General features: G+C 35.9%; 1 long non-coding RNA gene across 3 annotated transcripts in view; it reads right to left on the bottom strand.

Moving 5' to 3' along the window:
• Positions 1 to 3,052, bottom strand: part of LOC309386169 — a 39,011-nt gene extending 35,959 nt beyond the window's left edge. For all 3 annotated transcript variants that reach the window (XR_014174361.1, XR_014174362.1, XR_014174363.1), the window contains exons 1-2: positions 2,974 to 3,052; positions 1,203 to 1,307 (exon numbers count right to left, since the gene is read on the bottom strand). This is a non-coding gene — a long non-coding RNA (uncharacterized lncRNA). The remainder of the gene's footprint in view (positions 1 to 1,202; positions 1,308 to 2,973) is intronic.
• Positions 3,053 to 14,241: the final 11,189 nt, after the last annotated feature.

Here is a 14,241-nt window from a genome sequence, read left to right as displayed (position 1 = left end):
ATTCAAAGCCACATAAAATATAATAAAGCGTAAAATACATCTTGCCAAAAGGAATTTAACAATCAGAAGATACAAATAAGAGGTGTTCACAAATGATCCTGATTCTTATGGGAAAAGTCCTCTTTTGACTTTGAAGATTTTTGTAACTATAGTCTAAATTCCAGTCTTAGGTAGGATAACTCAAAATATATTTGGATAAAACTGATCTGATTTTCTTACAGAACAGTCCTGACCTCACTAACTGAAATACATCTTAAACTGACCCCATGTTTAAGCCTTGGCATGTGTTATTCCTTTCCCAATGAACTTAGGTATTATATGATTCTTAGCTACTGGTCACATCTGCCAAAAAGCTTTCAGAGAATTTCCTCACCATGTTACAAATTTTATGAGTCATATGAAAAACTGGGAAATGATTCAACTAGCAGTTTTGGGTTAATTTGTAGATCTTAATAATGACTTTTTGTCTCATGTATTATTGTAATAATATTGGACTTTCTTACTACAAGAATGCTTCCTGGTATAAAATAACAAATATTTGCAAAAAAGCCAGGCAATAATGAGGCAGTAGGAAAAGTACCCATGCCTTTCCCTACTGCATACAAAGAGGCAGGCATGTGTTGGATGTAAGGCCCTCCCAGTATGTGCTCTGTGCCCAAATAAGCCTATGCAAAGAAGTTCTTATTGAATTTCGATTAGAAATTCATGTTTTGAAGCAGACATGAGTTGATCTGAGGTTGGGATCTGATGGCCAAATCACTTTATTGTGAGTTACTTCAAGACTGAATCTGCAAAAGATGTGTCCATTGTCTACCATGAGGAATGTGATAAATACCCTAGAAGAGTGCCTGAAAGGGCTTCACATTTTGGTAGAATGTGATGAAATGCGTCCTCCATACTCTGCAAAAAAAATTAAAAGATTTTCTAGCCCAATTGTTTTTCTTGGCCAGATTTCAAAAAGAATGAATGAAATTAATTAAGCTCAAACAAAATTCCACAGTGGATCACATGATCTGTAATGGGGCTATGCTACACCATTACAAATATGCTAATCTTAATGGGATATTTCTTCACTATTGAAGAGAAACTCTCCAATTATGAATAGTGAAGTAAATCTATTATTATTAATATTATTAATCAAGGGCATAGTTTCACTTTTACCAAAAAGATCCAAGAAGATGATGTTAAAGCACTTTTCTTACCTGCTTTCAAATGGGGTAGATGTAGAAATACTTGTATACTGCCTGATACAGCTAGAGTAATCTTCTTCAAATGTGACAGCTTCTGGAAAGTGATCCTTAATTTTCCTAAAGGAGAAAAAGGTAGAATTTCCACTAGTAGCTGAACACCCAGTCATGTTAGTCAAATGTCCCAAAGAAACCCCCAATTGCTTGAAAAGACAAATATATTTTCCAAGGCACCTGAGGGTAAAACAAGAAGCAATGGGTGGAAACTAATCAAGGAGAGAAGCAACTTAGAACTGAGGAGAAACTTCCTGACAGTTAGAACAATTAATCAGTGGAACAGCTTGCCTCCAGGAGTTGTGAATGCCCCAACACTGGAAGTCTTTAAGAAGATGTTGGATAGCCATTTGCCTGAAACGGTATAGGGTTTCCTACCTGGGCAGGGGGTTGGACTAGAAGACCTCCAAGGTCCCTTCCAACTCTACTATTGTATTGTATTGTATTGAATAACAATCTTGAAATGCCGATTTTGCCATGACCACATGAACTTAAAACCTTTATTATCTGTTGGAATGAGTCAAAATGCAAGATTGGAATGAAGGAGTACAAATATTTTTTGATTCCTACTTACATAGTCCTTGTACAAGTTTTAGAGGACACTGTCCTCTTAACAACAGTGTTGTTCATAACAATCAAGCAGACATATTTTTAAGCAGCCTCTTACAAATTTTACTATTAGACTGACTACCCTCCACACCTTTATTTTGCCTGCAATCTTCATTCTCTCAAACTTCCATTCCATTATTGTGAGTTCTAGGCTGGCCTTCTACTAGTATACATAAAATATGATAACTTGAACAGAATTATGTCCATCCCTGCTATTGCTGGAGTGGAGGCATCTTGAATTTAAGAATTTGAGAAAATGCACAATTATCTCAGAATGAAAACTTACAGAAAATATGATTCTTTGGACAGACAAAACATGGCACTGATTTTTATATTGTCTAAACAAATTCTGAAAATAATTGATCATTGGACTTCAACCGGCTTGGTGCATTCATCCAAACTTATAACAACACTTGCTGTTTAGATTGATTGCTTTCCTCAATTACTGATGTTGACTGATGTGTTTGCACCTCTGCAATAGTAGCTTTCTCACTAAATCTATCTTCAGTGATGTGGTTCAAAATACAGTAAGTGCCACAACCGCTGAAATTCTATTCTTTTCCCTTCCCATGAATAGTTTATTACCTCAGTAGGAACCATGTTCCTAAAAGCTACTAGTATGGCTTAGATTTGTCAGGGAAGATGTGAGTGTTTTATCATTGCCAGCTGTTTAAAATCTCCAGCAACTTAACATTGTGATCTGAGTCCAACCTTTTATCATCAGCAAGCCTGTGCAACATTTTTCGGAACAAAGGGAAAGATCAGCTGACAAGGTCTATAAAAATAAAAATCTAAAGTACATCAAATATTGGAGATAGTGGCTGAAGTGGTTCTTTGCATAAGGCTACCAAGTGTGGTCTGTAAAGGACAGCCATAAAGCAGCACCAAAAACTCTAAGGATATTGAATGCTATCTGTTAGGGGTATCTCCATTGGGAGACAGAAAAATAGCACAGCGGAATGTACAGCTAGAGAGAAAGAACGTTGCTAGTAGAAAATGCACATGAATAGAGTTTCAGACACTGCTAGTAAAAAACAAGTAGCTTTACTACTAATAATTGCTTCACAAGCAGTGATAGTAGATATATATCCAAACACAATTCAAAGAACAAAGAATTGCTTACAGTCGCAGTTCATGTTCCAGTCATCAAGCGAGCAAGTAGTTATCAAGCATAGGACAAGCAGAGAGAGAGAGTGAGCTCTGACTCCCTCTAATTGTAGAGTTAATTACAGCTGATAAGTACATTCACTCATTTAAAGCAACAACAACAACCATTTGTTATTGTATATAAAAATATGTTGTCTATCCAACACTAGGAGTATACTCCCAACACTATCATTGTTGTAATGCAAGATCTATGTGATATAAGTCAATCAGTTTGAAAAGAATATAGACTGAAATACTTACTACTCTTGCATGCCCACTGTTTTCAAGGAACCTGAGGATGAATTGAGTATAAGGACTGCTTCTGCCATTAAGCACAGTGAATAATTTGTCTCCGATTGTAGATGTGTAGGTCTGTGGAAGGATTAATATAAGTAGCTATCTGAATGTCCTCAACTAATATAACATAGCACAAGATATTCTAAGCAGCCTGTCCTGAACATGTTAGCCAGATGCCCTCAGGTGAAAAACATCACCCTCAATATCGATACTAATTGAATCACCTTCTGTAGGTGGACAAGGAGGAGCTATCTTGTGCTGTTTAGACAATATTTGCGAATATTTCCATTATACAAGATAGGTCATGAAGTATTTGCTTCCCCTAATTTAATTGCAGGTATAGAGATTGCAGCCATACCTACCTCACCCATTCTTTTCTTTCTCAACCTCAGGTACTTCTGCAAGGTAAGTACAGTCATGCCAGGCTCATTCTATGAAACATAGTTGCAAAATATTTGCTGCCATGCAGAAGATGACATTATGCAGATAACTTTGTCTGCTCACAACCATGGTTCCCTTGGAAACAGAAGAAGCCTGAATGTGAAAGCAACCTCTATTCTGATTATTTCATGTGCACAGCTGAAAAAGATGTTCACAGATCATCCGGTGACACTTAGGAAGTAATGGTAAAATCTTGGATGTCTGCTGTTTTGCCACATTTTTCTCAGATGGAGTGGAGGATTCTGTAAGTGATTAGCAGTTGCCAGTTCCCAACACAGCTCACCGACCAGGAAACTAATCAAAATGCATTGGCCACTTAAGCGTTTCTACTCCATGCCCTACTCATTCTTCATTCTTGCATCTTAAGTAACACAATTGTCAGTAATAATTATTTCAATGTTAATAACATTGCAAAGGAAGTGTGCCTCAGCACCATGGTTAAGGAAATCCCCTTTCAAAGAATTCATTTCCACAGAAAAAATCCACTGCCTTCTAAACAGTCTTATTTAATTTAAATCAGAGATTACACTGAGCATATGATACCATTCAATTACTATTGCATCATGGAATCTGTAATCCTAACATTATGCAGGTCTTCCCCAGTCATTCTTCATATGTGGCTGGACTCTACATTTGTTGGCTCAAATTCTGGAGAATGGAGTTTGAAATAACCAGAGGACACTAGATGGAAAAAGACTGCAGGACAAAAAGGCTTGGTTGTTACCAGTATGTATTCTACTCCAGGTTTCTTTGCATCGTTTTAAGCACCATTCCAGCTTCAGTTCTTTAATTCAGAAAGGAAAGAAAAAAGAAGGGAATTGAGGAATCAATCAATAGTCAAGTGTTTAAAGCAGTTTTCATAGAACTATGAAACAGAACTATGTGGAAATTAGACAAGATTCTAATACTGTAAATTTCAATCCAAAGCTGAACTGCATCTCACACAGTTCTAACTCCTGAGCTTCATCTCCTACAAAAAGCAGTTCATAAGCATGCTTTATTACATACTAACCGAAAACCTGGCATTGCAAGAATATTTATTTAAAGGGCGGAAATGTCTGGACCAAATGTAATTTCTAATGTTGGATTTTCCCCCTTACCAGAGGGAGCCTCCTTGTGAAGTACTGTGAAGCCATTACCATGACAACTGCACTGTACAGTAGAAGCCATTTTATGGCACTACAGTAGAAGCCATTAAAAGGCACAATAGGCTGCATCTTAACAAAACACACACCCCAAGGGGTATTAGGGGAGTCTTACCCCCACAATATTTTTCTCCAGAGAGTACGTCATCTGTGTACCAAGTTTGTATATGCATGCATGCATGCATGCATGCATGTATGTATGTATGCATATGTATGTATGTATGTATATCTATATATCAATATCAATATCAATATCTATATCTATATCTATATCTATATCTATATCTATATCTATATCTATATCTATATCTATATCTATATATCTATATCTATATCTATATCTATATCTATATCTATATCTATATCTATATCTATATCTATATCTATATCTATATCTATATCTATATCTATATCTATATCTATATCTATCTATCTATATATCTATCTATCATCTATCTATCTATCTATCTATCTATCTATCTATCTATCTATCTATCTATCTATCTATCTATCTAATCTATATATCTACATATATCTTAGGGAGTGTAATGTCAGTGGAACAATGCTTCTTCACTGCCATTTAAATGAAACACAAAACTTTTTATATTTGAATAAAATGTCTTTACTACAAATTACTTTTTGTAATAATATTTAATATAGTATTTTACCAACTTCTTGCAAATTCTTATAAAGATAGGCTACCATCTTAGGAAGCATAATTATTCCAAAAATGTTTTATTAAAATATGGAATTTCAGAAGCAGTAATGGTTAGGGTTAGGGTTCAGTTTCAAAGAACAGATTTTAACTGAATAGAGTATCAAACAAAAGTACAGATAGTCCTCTACTTACAACAGTTCATTTAGTGATCAAAGTTACAACAGCACTGAAAAAGTGACTTATGACAATTTTTCATATTTACGACATTGCAGCATCCCCATGGTCACATGATCAAATTTCAGATGCTTGGTGTCAGATATGCCTCCTTCAATAACCAAGAAAGAAAACTCCCAACTCCATTGTTTATGGAATTAAAGATACTTTTACTGGTCATAAAAAGATAGCAGCAAAAGAAAAGCAAGATCTGAGCCAAAAAGACACCAACATCTACATATCAAATGTACCTCAATGTACAATTTTTAAAAACTCTAAAGGTGATAGAGTCAACTTTAAAAGAGCTAAATTGGTCCAAGGCATGAGAAACAAGGTCCAAGGCTTTAGTTCTTGATACACGCACCCATCTCTCCTCCCAAGGAATTAACAATTAATACAAGTTTTTCTATGTTATTGTTAAAAATCTTGAAGCCTTGTCAAATTAAGTTGCTTTAAAATATAGAAGCTTACTTAAAATAATATGAAAGGATAAAAATGGAAAGACTTTTTAAATCATATCTTCGGTATTCCAATGATAGAGGAATCAAACAGACTACTAAGCTTTTGCATTAACAAAATACTTTTTTTAAAAAAAATGGTTTACCTATAAAAGGTCATTTTTAAATGAGAGGGTTTTTGTCTCTGGAAAAGTGTGTTTTTTTTCAATTGTAGTTCTAGATGTTTCTTCACTTGATTCCTCTCCTTAGTGGAAAGACTGATCATCTGCCTGTTCCAGATTTAGTGAGAAAGGAGGCAGAGCTATCTGCCAGATTGCTGGGAAAACCCCCCTGCAGCATCTAAATTTAATATTAGCTAGCTTCTGCTTTTCTTATAATAAACATAATCAATATTACAAAGATTTTTCTAAGAAACCTTACAGGATCTCAACTGGACCCAATATGTTCTTAGAAGTAAACAAAATCTTAAAAGCTGGTATTTTGCCTTTTATTTTGTCAATTTACCAGTATACTCTTTTTTAATTATCATTATTAAAAGTTTTTTTTTTAAAGAAAAGAGAAAAAAAGATGTGGATGGGGCAGACAGTCTGTCACAGCAGTCATGTTGTGAGCTCAACCTATATATGTATGTATGTATGCATGCATGCATGCATGCATGCATGTATGTATGTATTGAGCAAATAGGTTTACTCAATACATACTGTAGGTACAAGCTACCGTAGGTACAATTTTGGACACAACCTGGAATAAAATTGGTGCATGTATCTCTTATTACAATTATACAGTTGAGTAAGGGGGCAGATCAATAATGCACCCAGGGTCTAGGATTTCTTGCATGACAGTTCTAATCAGAAGCTTTCAAGGAACTTTGCGAGGAAAGACTTATGCTTGGGAGATCTGAAATAACACCAATAAGAGTTGATCATCTTAAGCCCGGGCAATCTTTTCCAGATTTGCTACCTTCAAATACTACTTTCCATAGGAATAGGCAGTCTGGTGCCCACTAGATATATTAAAGTTCAATTCACATCAAACTATATTTGATATCCCCTATGACAGGATACCATTCTTGCGTTACCACATCAACATATAAAAGATTTCTGCTTTGAAAAACCAACAAGTTGCAGGAAATTTTGGGATATATATACATACGTCTAGTCAACTATAAATGATCAGACATGTTAGAATTCCTATTCATTCTGTAAGAAGAAAGAGAATAAAGCTATCAATATTCAGAAACTCTCATTAGAAGGGAAGTTATGAGCCGGCTTTTGTAATGTCATTATGGTCTTATTCCTGAAGAATATCTGATAAGATTCTACAGAACACACTTGGAAATCCTTTTATTAAAGGCACATGAGATTACTTTTGTATTAAACAGCTCCTTAAATCTGTTTGTGATATGCTTAGAGAATGCAGATGTTTTAAAATAGATTTCTTACGGCTACATGGTCAACAGTATTATTAAGTGATCAGAGTTATATGTAGAGCCCAAACATAAGTACTATCAAAAGTTACGTGATGCCAATTAATTATCATGCACAATTCTAAATCAATTGTATAAGTGCTCACTCAGTATAAAAATGGCATCTCAGAACATGACTTTATGATCTTATTAATACCACCCCCCAAACTCTGACCTAAGAGGGGAGGTCCCAGGAATGGAGCAGCGGGGGGATTAATGCTTTGTTGTGATTTTAATAATATTTAAATCTAAGTAGTATGATAATAAATTACTTCCTGGGGAAGCAGTATCATATTGTTTCACGAGAAGAGTAATCATGGTTACTCTGAGACTATTCTTGTCAGGCATAGGGCATTTTAAAGAATAATTAGTTCGATTTGGATATAACTTACATTTGAAATATTTGTCTGAAACTAACCATTATTCAGAGTCTCAAGGGGCTGAAAGAGCCATACACAATGAATTATGGAATTTATCATTATTACATTATCCCTTACTAATAGGATTATGCTGTTGGACTTGAATGTTGAAAAGGGTAGCCAATCTGGATTGAGGGGAAATATTTGTGACTACATACCACATATGTTAATCATGAGATTAAACAGATGGCCCATTCATTCATCAATGAAAGTCCACTGGGGGCTATAAGAGAGAAAGGAGATTTCCTATGCAACATCACAATTTGGACATCACAAGGTATAGGGTTACAGGCTTTGCTTTATCCCCACCTGAAACTCTTAAAGGGTGACATCAGGGAATTCCATTTGATCTTTGGATTCTAATCTTGTTTTATGCCATTTTGATCAGTTAAAAATTACAAGCAGCACATGAGAGTATACATAAATGCACTGTGAACAGCAGATGGAGAATCCCTGTTCAGTGATCATTTCTATTTGGAACTCACAAATCTGTCATATATAAATAAATCTATGAATATGAGAATCCCAGACCCCAAAAAACCCTTTTAATCTCCAAGTATTATCTGTCTCTCTCTATCGTCTCACCCATCCCATCCATTGTAAGAATCCCCACCCCAAATTTTAAAAGAGTGCTGATTATTCTGAAAATGGTCCATCTCTTATGGGCCAATTAGAATTGCAAACATGCACACTGTGGCTGTTTTCCAGATGAGCAGGTCTGACTGTCGTGTAGGTGAAACTGATGACCTGGATTGAAATAGATTATGTTTGGTTCCTAGCTTGATTCTAATGATTTTTTAATAGATTCATATGCTTAGGATTCTTAGAGGTTAACTAGTTCAACCCTATGTTTATGCAGGATCTATTACAACACCTCTGACAGATGACCATTCCATCTCTTTTGTTGTAATTTTAATTTTCTAACGCAATAGAGAATAAATCTACTACCACTTCTATATGAAAATTTTCAGATAGTCAAAGACTATTATAACATCTCTCTCTTATCCCTCTGTAGTCTAAACATACCTGACCCTTTAATCATTTCCCATGGGGATTTGTTTCTAGGTTTTTCATCATGTACTCCCCCCCTCCCAAAGTTGCTTCAAGTTATTACATGATTTTGAATGATGGTATCCAGTACTGGAGACAATATTGCAACTGGAGTCTGACCAGAACAGAATAGATTTGAACAATTAGTTCAGATCAGTACTCTATGCTCTTGTTAATGCACACCAAGTTAGAATCTGCCTTTTTAAAGAAATTTTATCATGCTGCTGGTTCATCATTGTGGTTAATGAAGATACCCAAATCCCTTTCACATTTACTACTAGTAAGTTTGATTTTCCCCATCCTATACTTGGGTCTTTCATGTTTCCTAATCAGATGTAGAACTATACAATTCTTCATGTACATTTCATTCTATTCATTTCAGCCTACTATTCAAGTCTGTCTAGTTCTGTGAGACCCTTGGTGTTCACTGAACTTGGTTGTTTGCTTGCAGACATTATGTTACCAAACTAGGTAACATCACCAGTGTGGTGAAGCAAACAACCAAACTCAGAGAGCACCAAGAATCCCACACTTCAATCTCAAGCTACAAATATTTTCTTATTTGCCTAGATCTTTTAAAACTTATTTCTTCCAAAGTAGTTTGTTTCTTCTGCAGCCACCCCTCCTAGTTTTACAGCATTTACAAATATTATATCTCCCTCAATTCCTCCAGCCAAATCATTGATAAAAGTGTTGATCATCATAAGACCAGGGCAGAAGCCTAGGGCACTTCATTCTCCTCCTCCCCAACCCCTCAACTGAAGCAATGTTGTTCTAGGCATTATCTCTCATAGGAAAAAATGATGAAGAGAAGGCAGTGAGTCCTACCATGTTGCCTTGGTCATTGATAATGAACAATTAGAATTGCAGCCATGCATGCAAGATGTGCAGCTATTTTCATATTTGCATTCCATTGATTATATTATCTGTTTTGAGTAAACACACTTTCCACATTGAAGACAAAGTTTTCTATGTGATTGCAGCATTACTGAAATATACTTGTTGAGCATAGCTATTCATGACAACTCAGTGTTCTGGTCCAAGCCATAGCTGAGTTATTCAATACATGTTTAACCATGCTAATATGCTGTTTGGAGGGTTTAACAATTTCTGTTTGATATATTAATTCTTTTTATTCTGCTGGGACATTATTGAAAGAGGCAGTTTTCCCATAGGGAGAGTTGATAGCCACGGCTGATTGTTAGAGATTATGAAAAGAAGAACTGACATAATATTGTTTTTGTAGCTTATGGAATTGAATTTCTGATTGCCTGTTATGGATTGTTGATCAGCTCCATAGTCTGATACAGTTGTAAGCTTCAGCAATGCTGAGAGTTGTGGTATAATTCAGAATAGATTTTGAGGACTTCTGTCAGGTTTTCATTAGCACTGGATGATTTGTTAATGATTGGCCAATCATAGTAGGAAAGCATTTTTGCCAGTTCAATACTAGCTAATGTTGAAGTAAGTGGGCACTGCATATTCATTCTCAAGAGATTACAAAAAGCAAATGAGATCAAGGAAACTGCCTGAGATTAAGGAAACACTTGCTTCTAAAAAGGTGTAGATTAGATAAGCCTTCCTACACCAGCACTTCACAGTTTTAAGACATCCAGAATTCCAACTCTGATTGCTGGTGGAGCTGTAAACCCAACATATCTCAATGTCAGGTTTCAGAAAGCTAACTTAGTATTGTAGACCATGATACATTCTGTTTCTCCATATAAATCAAATATTCATTTTGTAGTATAAAACATTGTCAATGTTCTAATTTCTTTTTGTGCTCCATTCAGATAAGGGATTCTATAAAATAGCTGTTATATTCAGCTTGGAGTCATGGAACAAGGAGATGCAAAGAAGGAATCAGCCCTTAGAAATGCTCCTTTTAAAATATTTCCTTTCAGGAACTGGGAAATATATCCTGTTTTATTGGCGAAATTATCTTTATCAATGTCCTTGACTGAAAAGAATGTGCCCCTCCTTTCCTATAAATGGAAGTCTCATTTTTTCACAGCAGCAGTAATGATGTAGGATAAATGCAAGGGATTAAACTCCATCTGGGATGATGGCTAATGCCTCACACTGCAGCTGAGAATCATTAACTCCAACTCGTCATTAATCTCCTGAAAATACTCCATGCCTATGCAGTTATTATTGGCACATTCTGAAAGGAAGGAAAGAAAGATTGAAGTAAATGCACAAAAAAATTTCATTTAAAAAAAACGAATATCCTCACTCTTTCTTGAAGGGAAAGGCAGAGGTGGAATGGGTAACAGAAATCTTCCTGGATTCAGATAGTGAAGCTTAGGGTTCCCAGGTAGGCCAAAATCCAAAGGGAGCTTGGATTTGCAGTCCCCATACCATGAGAGAACAGTTCATGGCAAAGAAATCCTACCTATGTCCCATTCTGGAAGAATTAAGCTGGCAGGCACTCAACTGGAAATTTCCTGAGTTTAGTCCTGCTATATACAGCTATAGAGGCCCTTTCTACACGCAACAGAATAACCGAGTTGGAAGGGACCCTGGAGCTCTTCTAATCCAAGGTCCTGCTCAAGCAGGAGACCCTGTACCATGTCGGATAAATAGCTGTCCAATCTCTTATTTAACATCTCCTATGATGGAGTGCCCACAACCTCTGGAACCAAGCCATTCCACTGTTTTATTGTTCTTACTCTCAGAAAATTTATCCTTCTAGGTTGGTTCTCTCCTTGATTAATTTCCATCCATTACTTCTTGTCAGATTTATTCTGTTATTCACCTAGATAGTGGCTAGGTGTAAGCAGTCAGTTTCTCAATAGCAATAGCACTTACTTATATACTGCTTCACAGTGCTCTATAGCCCTCTCTAAGTGTTTTACAGAGTCAATGTATTGCCCTGCAACAATCTGGGTCCTCATTTTACTGACCTCGAAAGAATGGAAGGCTTAATCAACCTTGCGTTTATGAGAATGGCTGGCAGTCGGCTGGTAGTTGGCAGAGTTAGCCTGCAATACTACATTCTAACCACTGAACCACCATGGCTCATTCCAATGCTCTCATTCCATGGTGTATATTGTTGTGGTAGGGATAGTGGTGATCAGGGGTTGTTTAGGAACCTTAGAGAGGTGACACATCCATGACACATGCTGGACTGCTAAAGGTATGTTTTTCCTGCTCTTCCACTAGGTCCTCCACAAATGCTTTCTTACTTTATTTTATCCCGCACCCTCTTTCCATTCCATTCATTGATAAGCAAGGTAAGCAGATGGATAGCTATACAATAAATGTAGTGTTTTTAAAATTCATTTTTAAAAAAAACTGGCAAAGAACCCACTATTGTGTTTCTGGTTAGTACAGGTAGTTCTCAAGTTATGATGGCAATTGGGACTGGAATTTCATTACTAAGCAGTTGTGTCTGTAGACACAACTGCCAATATTAGCTGAATCACAACAAACAAAGACCTTCTCTCAACATCATACAAGTTTCTTAAAATCAAAGTAAGTGGTTGCTGAATGAATGATCATAAGTCAAGGTCTATCTGTAGAATTAAGATTTGGACCACTAGAAAGTTGCTGTGTATCAGATCACCCCTACTTCTTACCAGCCGAGTTTCTGCAGTTGTTAACAGACAAACTTACAGTATTCATTTTATTCATAGAGGAATTGACCTATAAATCTGCTATTTCTATTTCTTGGGGAATTGGAATTCAAGGGACAATCATTTTAGCAATAGTTATCAAATATATCTGAACCTAAATTTCTGGGGGGAGTTAAAAGATGTAAGAAGAATTTATTTCACCGATCTTGTTTTTCCTCTCTCAGGCTTTATAGTACATGGAAATTTTTCAATTCATTTACATACAGTTCTATGTACTCAGATCAATTCAGCTTATGCATTTTTCAGGAAGTTTATTTGAATTTGTGCATGGGCTATATTGCAAAGTAGTTGGAAACTGTGCTTTAAAATGTTAGAGCCAAGGAGAACGAGCCAGACGTCTCGACGACACAACGTGCGGTGTGTCCTAAACCATTCCGGAGAGACGGTGACAGGGAGACAAATCCTTGGTGGTCTCAAGGACACCGCAAAGTCCCTGATCGACCCAAGGGAAGTTCTCCAAGCCAGCAGTAAACAGACAGCCCCCAGCCTGACAAAGTCGGAGACAGCTCTGGAAAGAAGGCAGTGAAAGTGAGTCCAGCTGGTGAGATTTTTTCTTTGAGAATGATTGCCCAAATTTTTTTTTTTCAAAAGATAAATTAGTCCTTTAAGCAAAAGAACAAAGTGGCGAAATTTATCTTTATTAGACTGCCTTAGAAAGTTTTTTTTTCCTTTTCTATGTAACAGCATTTTATGTATTGAAGTGATTGGAACGCTTCCCGTTTCTCCTCTTAAGTGAATGAATTGATTTTTTTCTCCTATTCTGTGCTACCTTTATTTTTTGGTTGATCTAAAACTTTTTTTTACTTTAATAATCTTTCCTCTTACTGTTTATTAAATTTTATTAAAGACACTTAGAGTTTTTTGCTTTCTTTAAATTTGATTCGAATAAGAGAAAGTTGAATCTGCCATTCGGAAGCCAGAACTTGGTTTTTTTTTCTTTTTTTGAAACAAAGTATCCTTTGCTCTATTTTCTTTGATTCTGTTGACGTTGTAACTAGAGGGTTTGCAGCTTGTCCGTAGGGACTGATAACGACTCAAGGTCACGGACTGCTCTCTTGCAGGTGTCTTTGTGGAATATTTTGGACAAGGGAAGGGAAAGAAAAGAAAAGATAGAACCCTCACTTTTTTGAAAAAATTAAAAGGATCTTAAGTTTAAACAAATTCAAAACAAAAATATTTTTATACATAAAAGAGACATTGAAGGTGAGAGTGGCAGTGGATTTTAAACTTTTTCTTCTCTTTGGGAAACATGTATTTATATACAGATGAAGAAACCCTACATTACCAGGATTTTTTGGATGGAATTCTAAAGATATTGGAAGGATTTGAAAGGTTTGATAAGAAGTTGGATAGATTATTGTTTGGCTCAATAAAAGATGAAGGGACTGGAGCCTCAAAAATTAAAGAAGAGAGTAAAGATATAGAAGATAAAGACAAGATAACAGATGAACCTACTAATGG

Source organism: Natrix helvetica, assembly GCF_964273705.1.
Source record: "Natrix helvetica genome assembly, chromosome: 2".
In the NCBI taxonomy this organism is placed as follows: Eukaryota; Metazoa; Chordata; class Lepidosauria; order Squamata; family Natricidae; genus Natrix; species Natrix helvetica.
The sequence above is the reverse complement of the archived record's forward strand: the minus strand, read 5'-3'. Positions and strand labels throughout refer to the sequence as shown.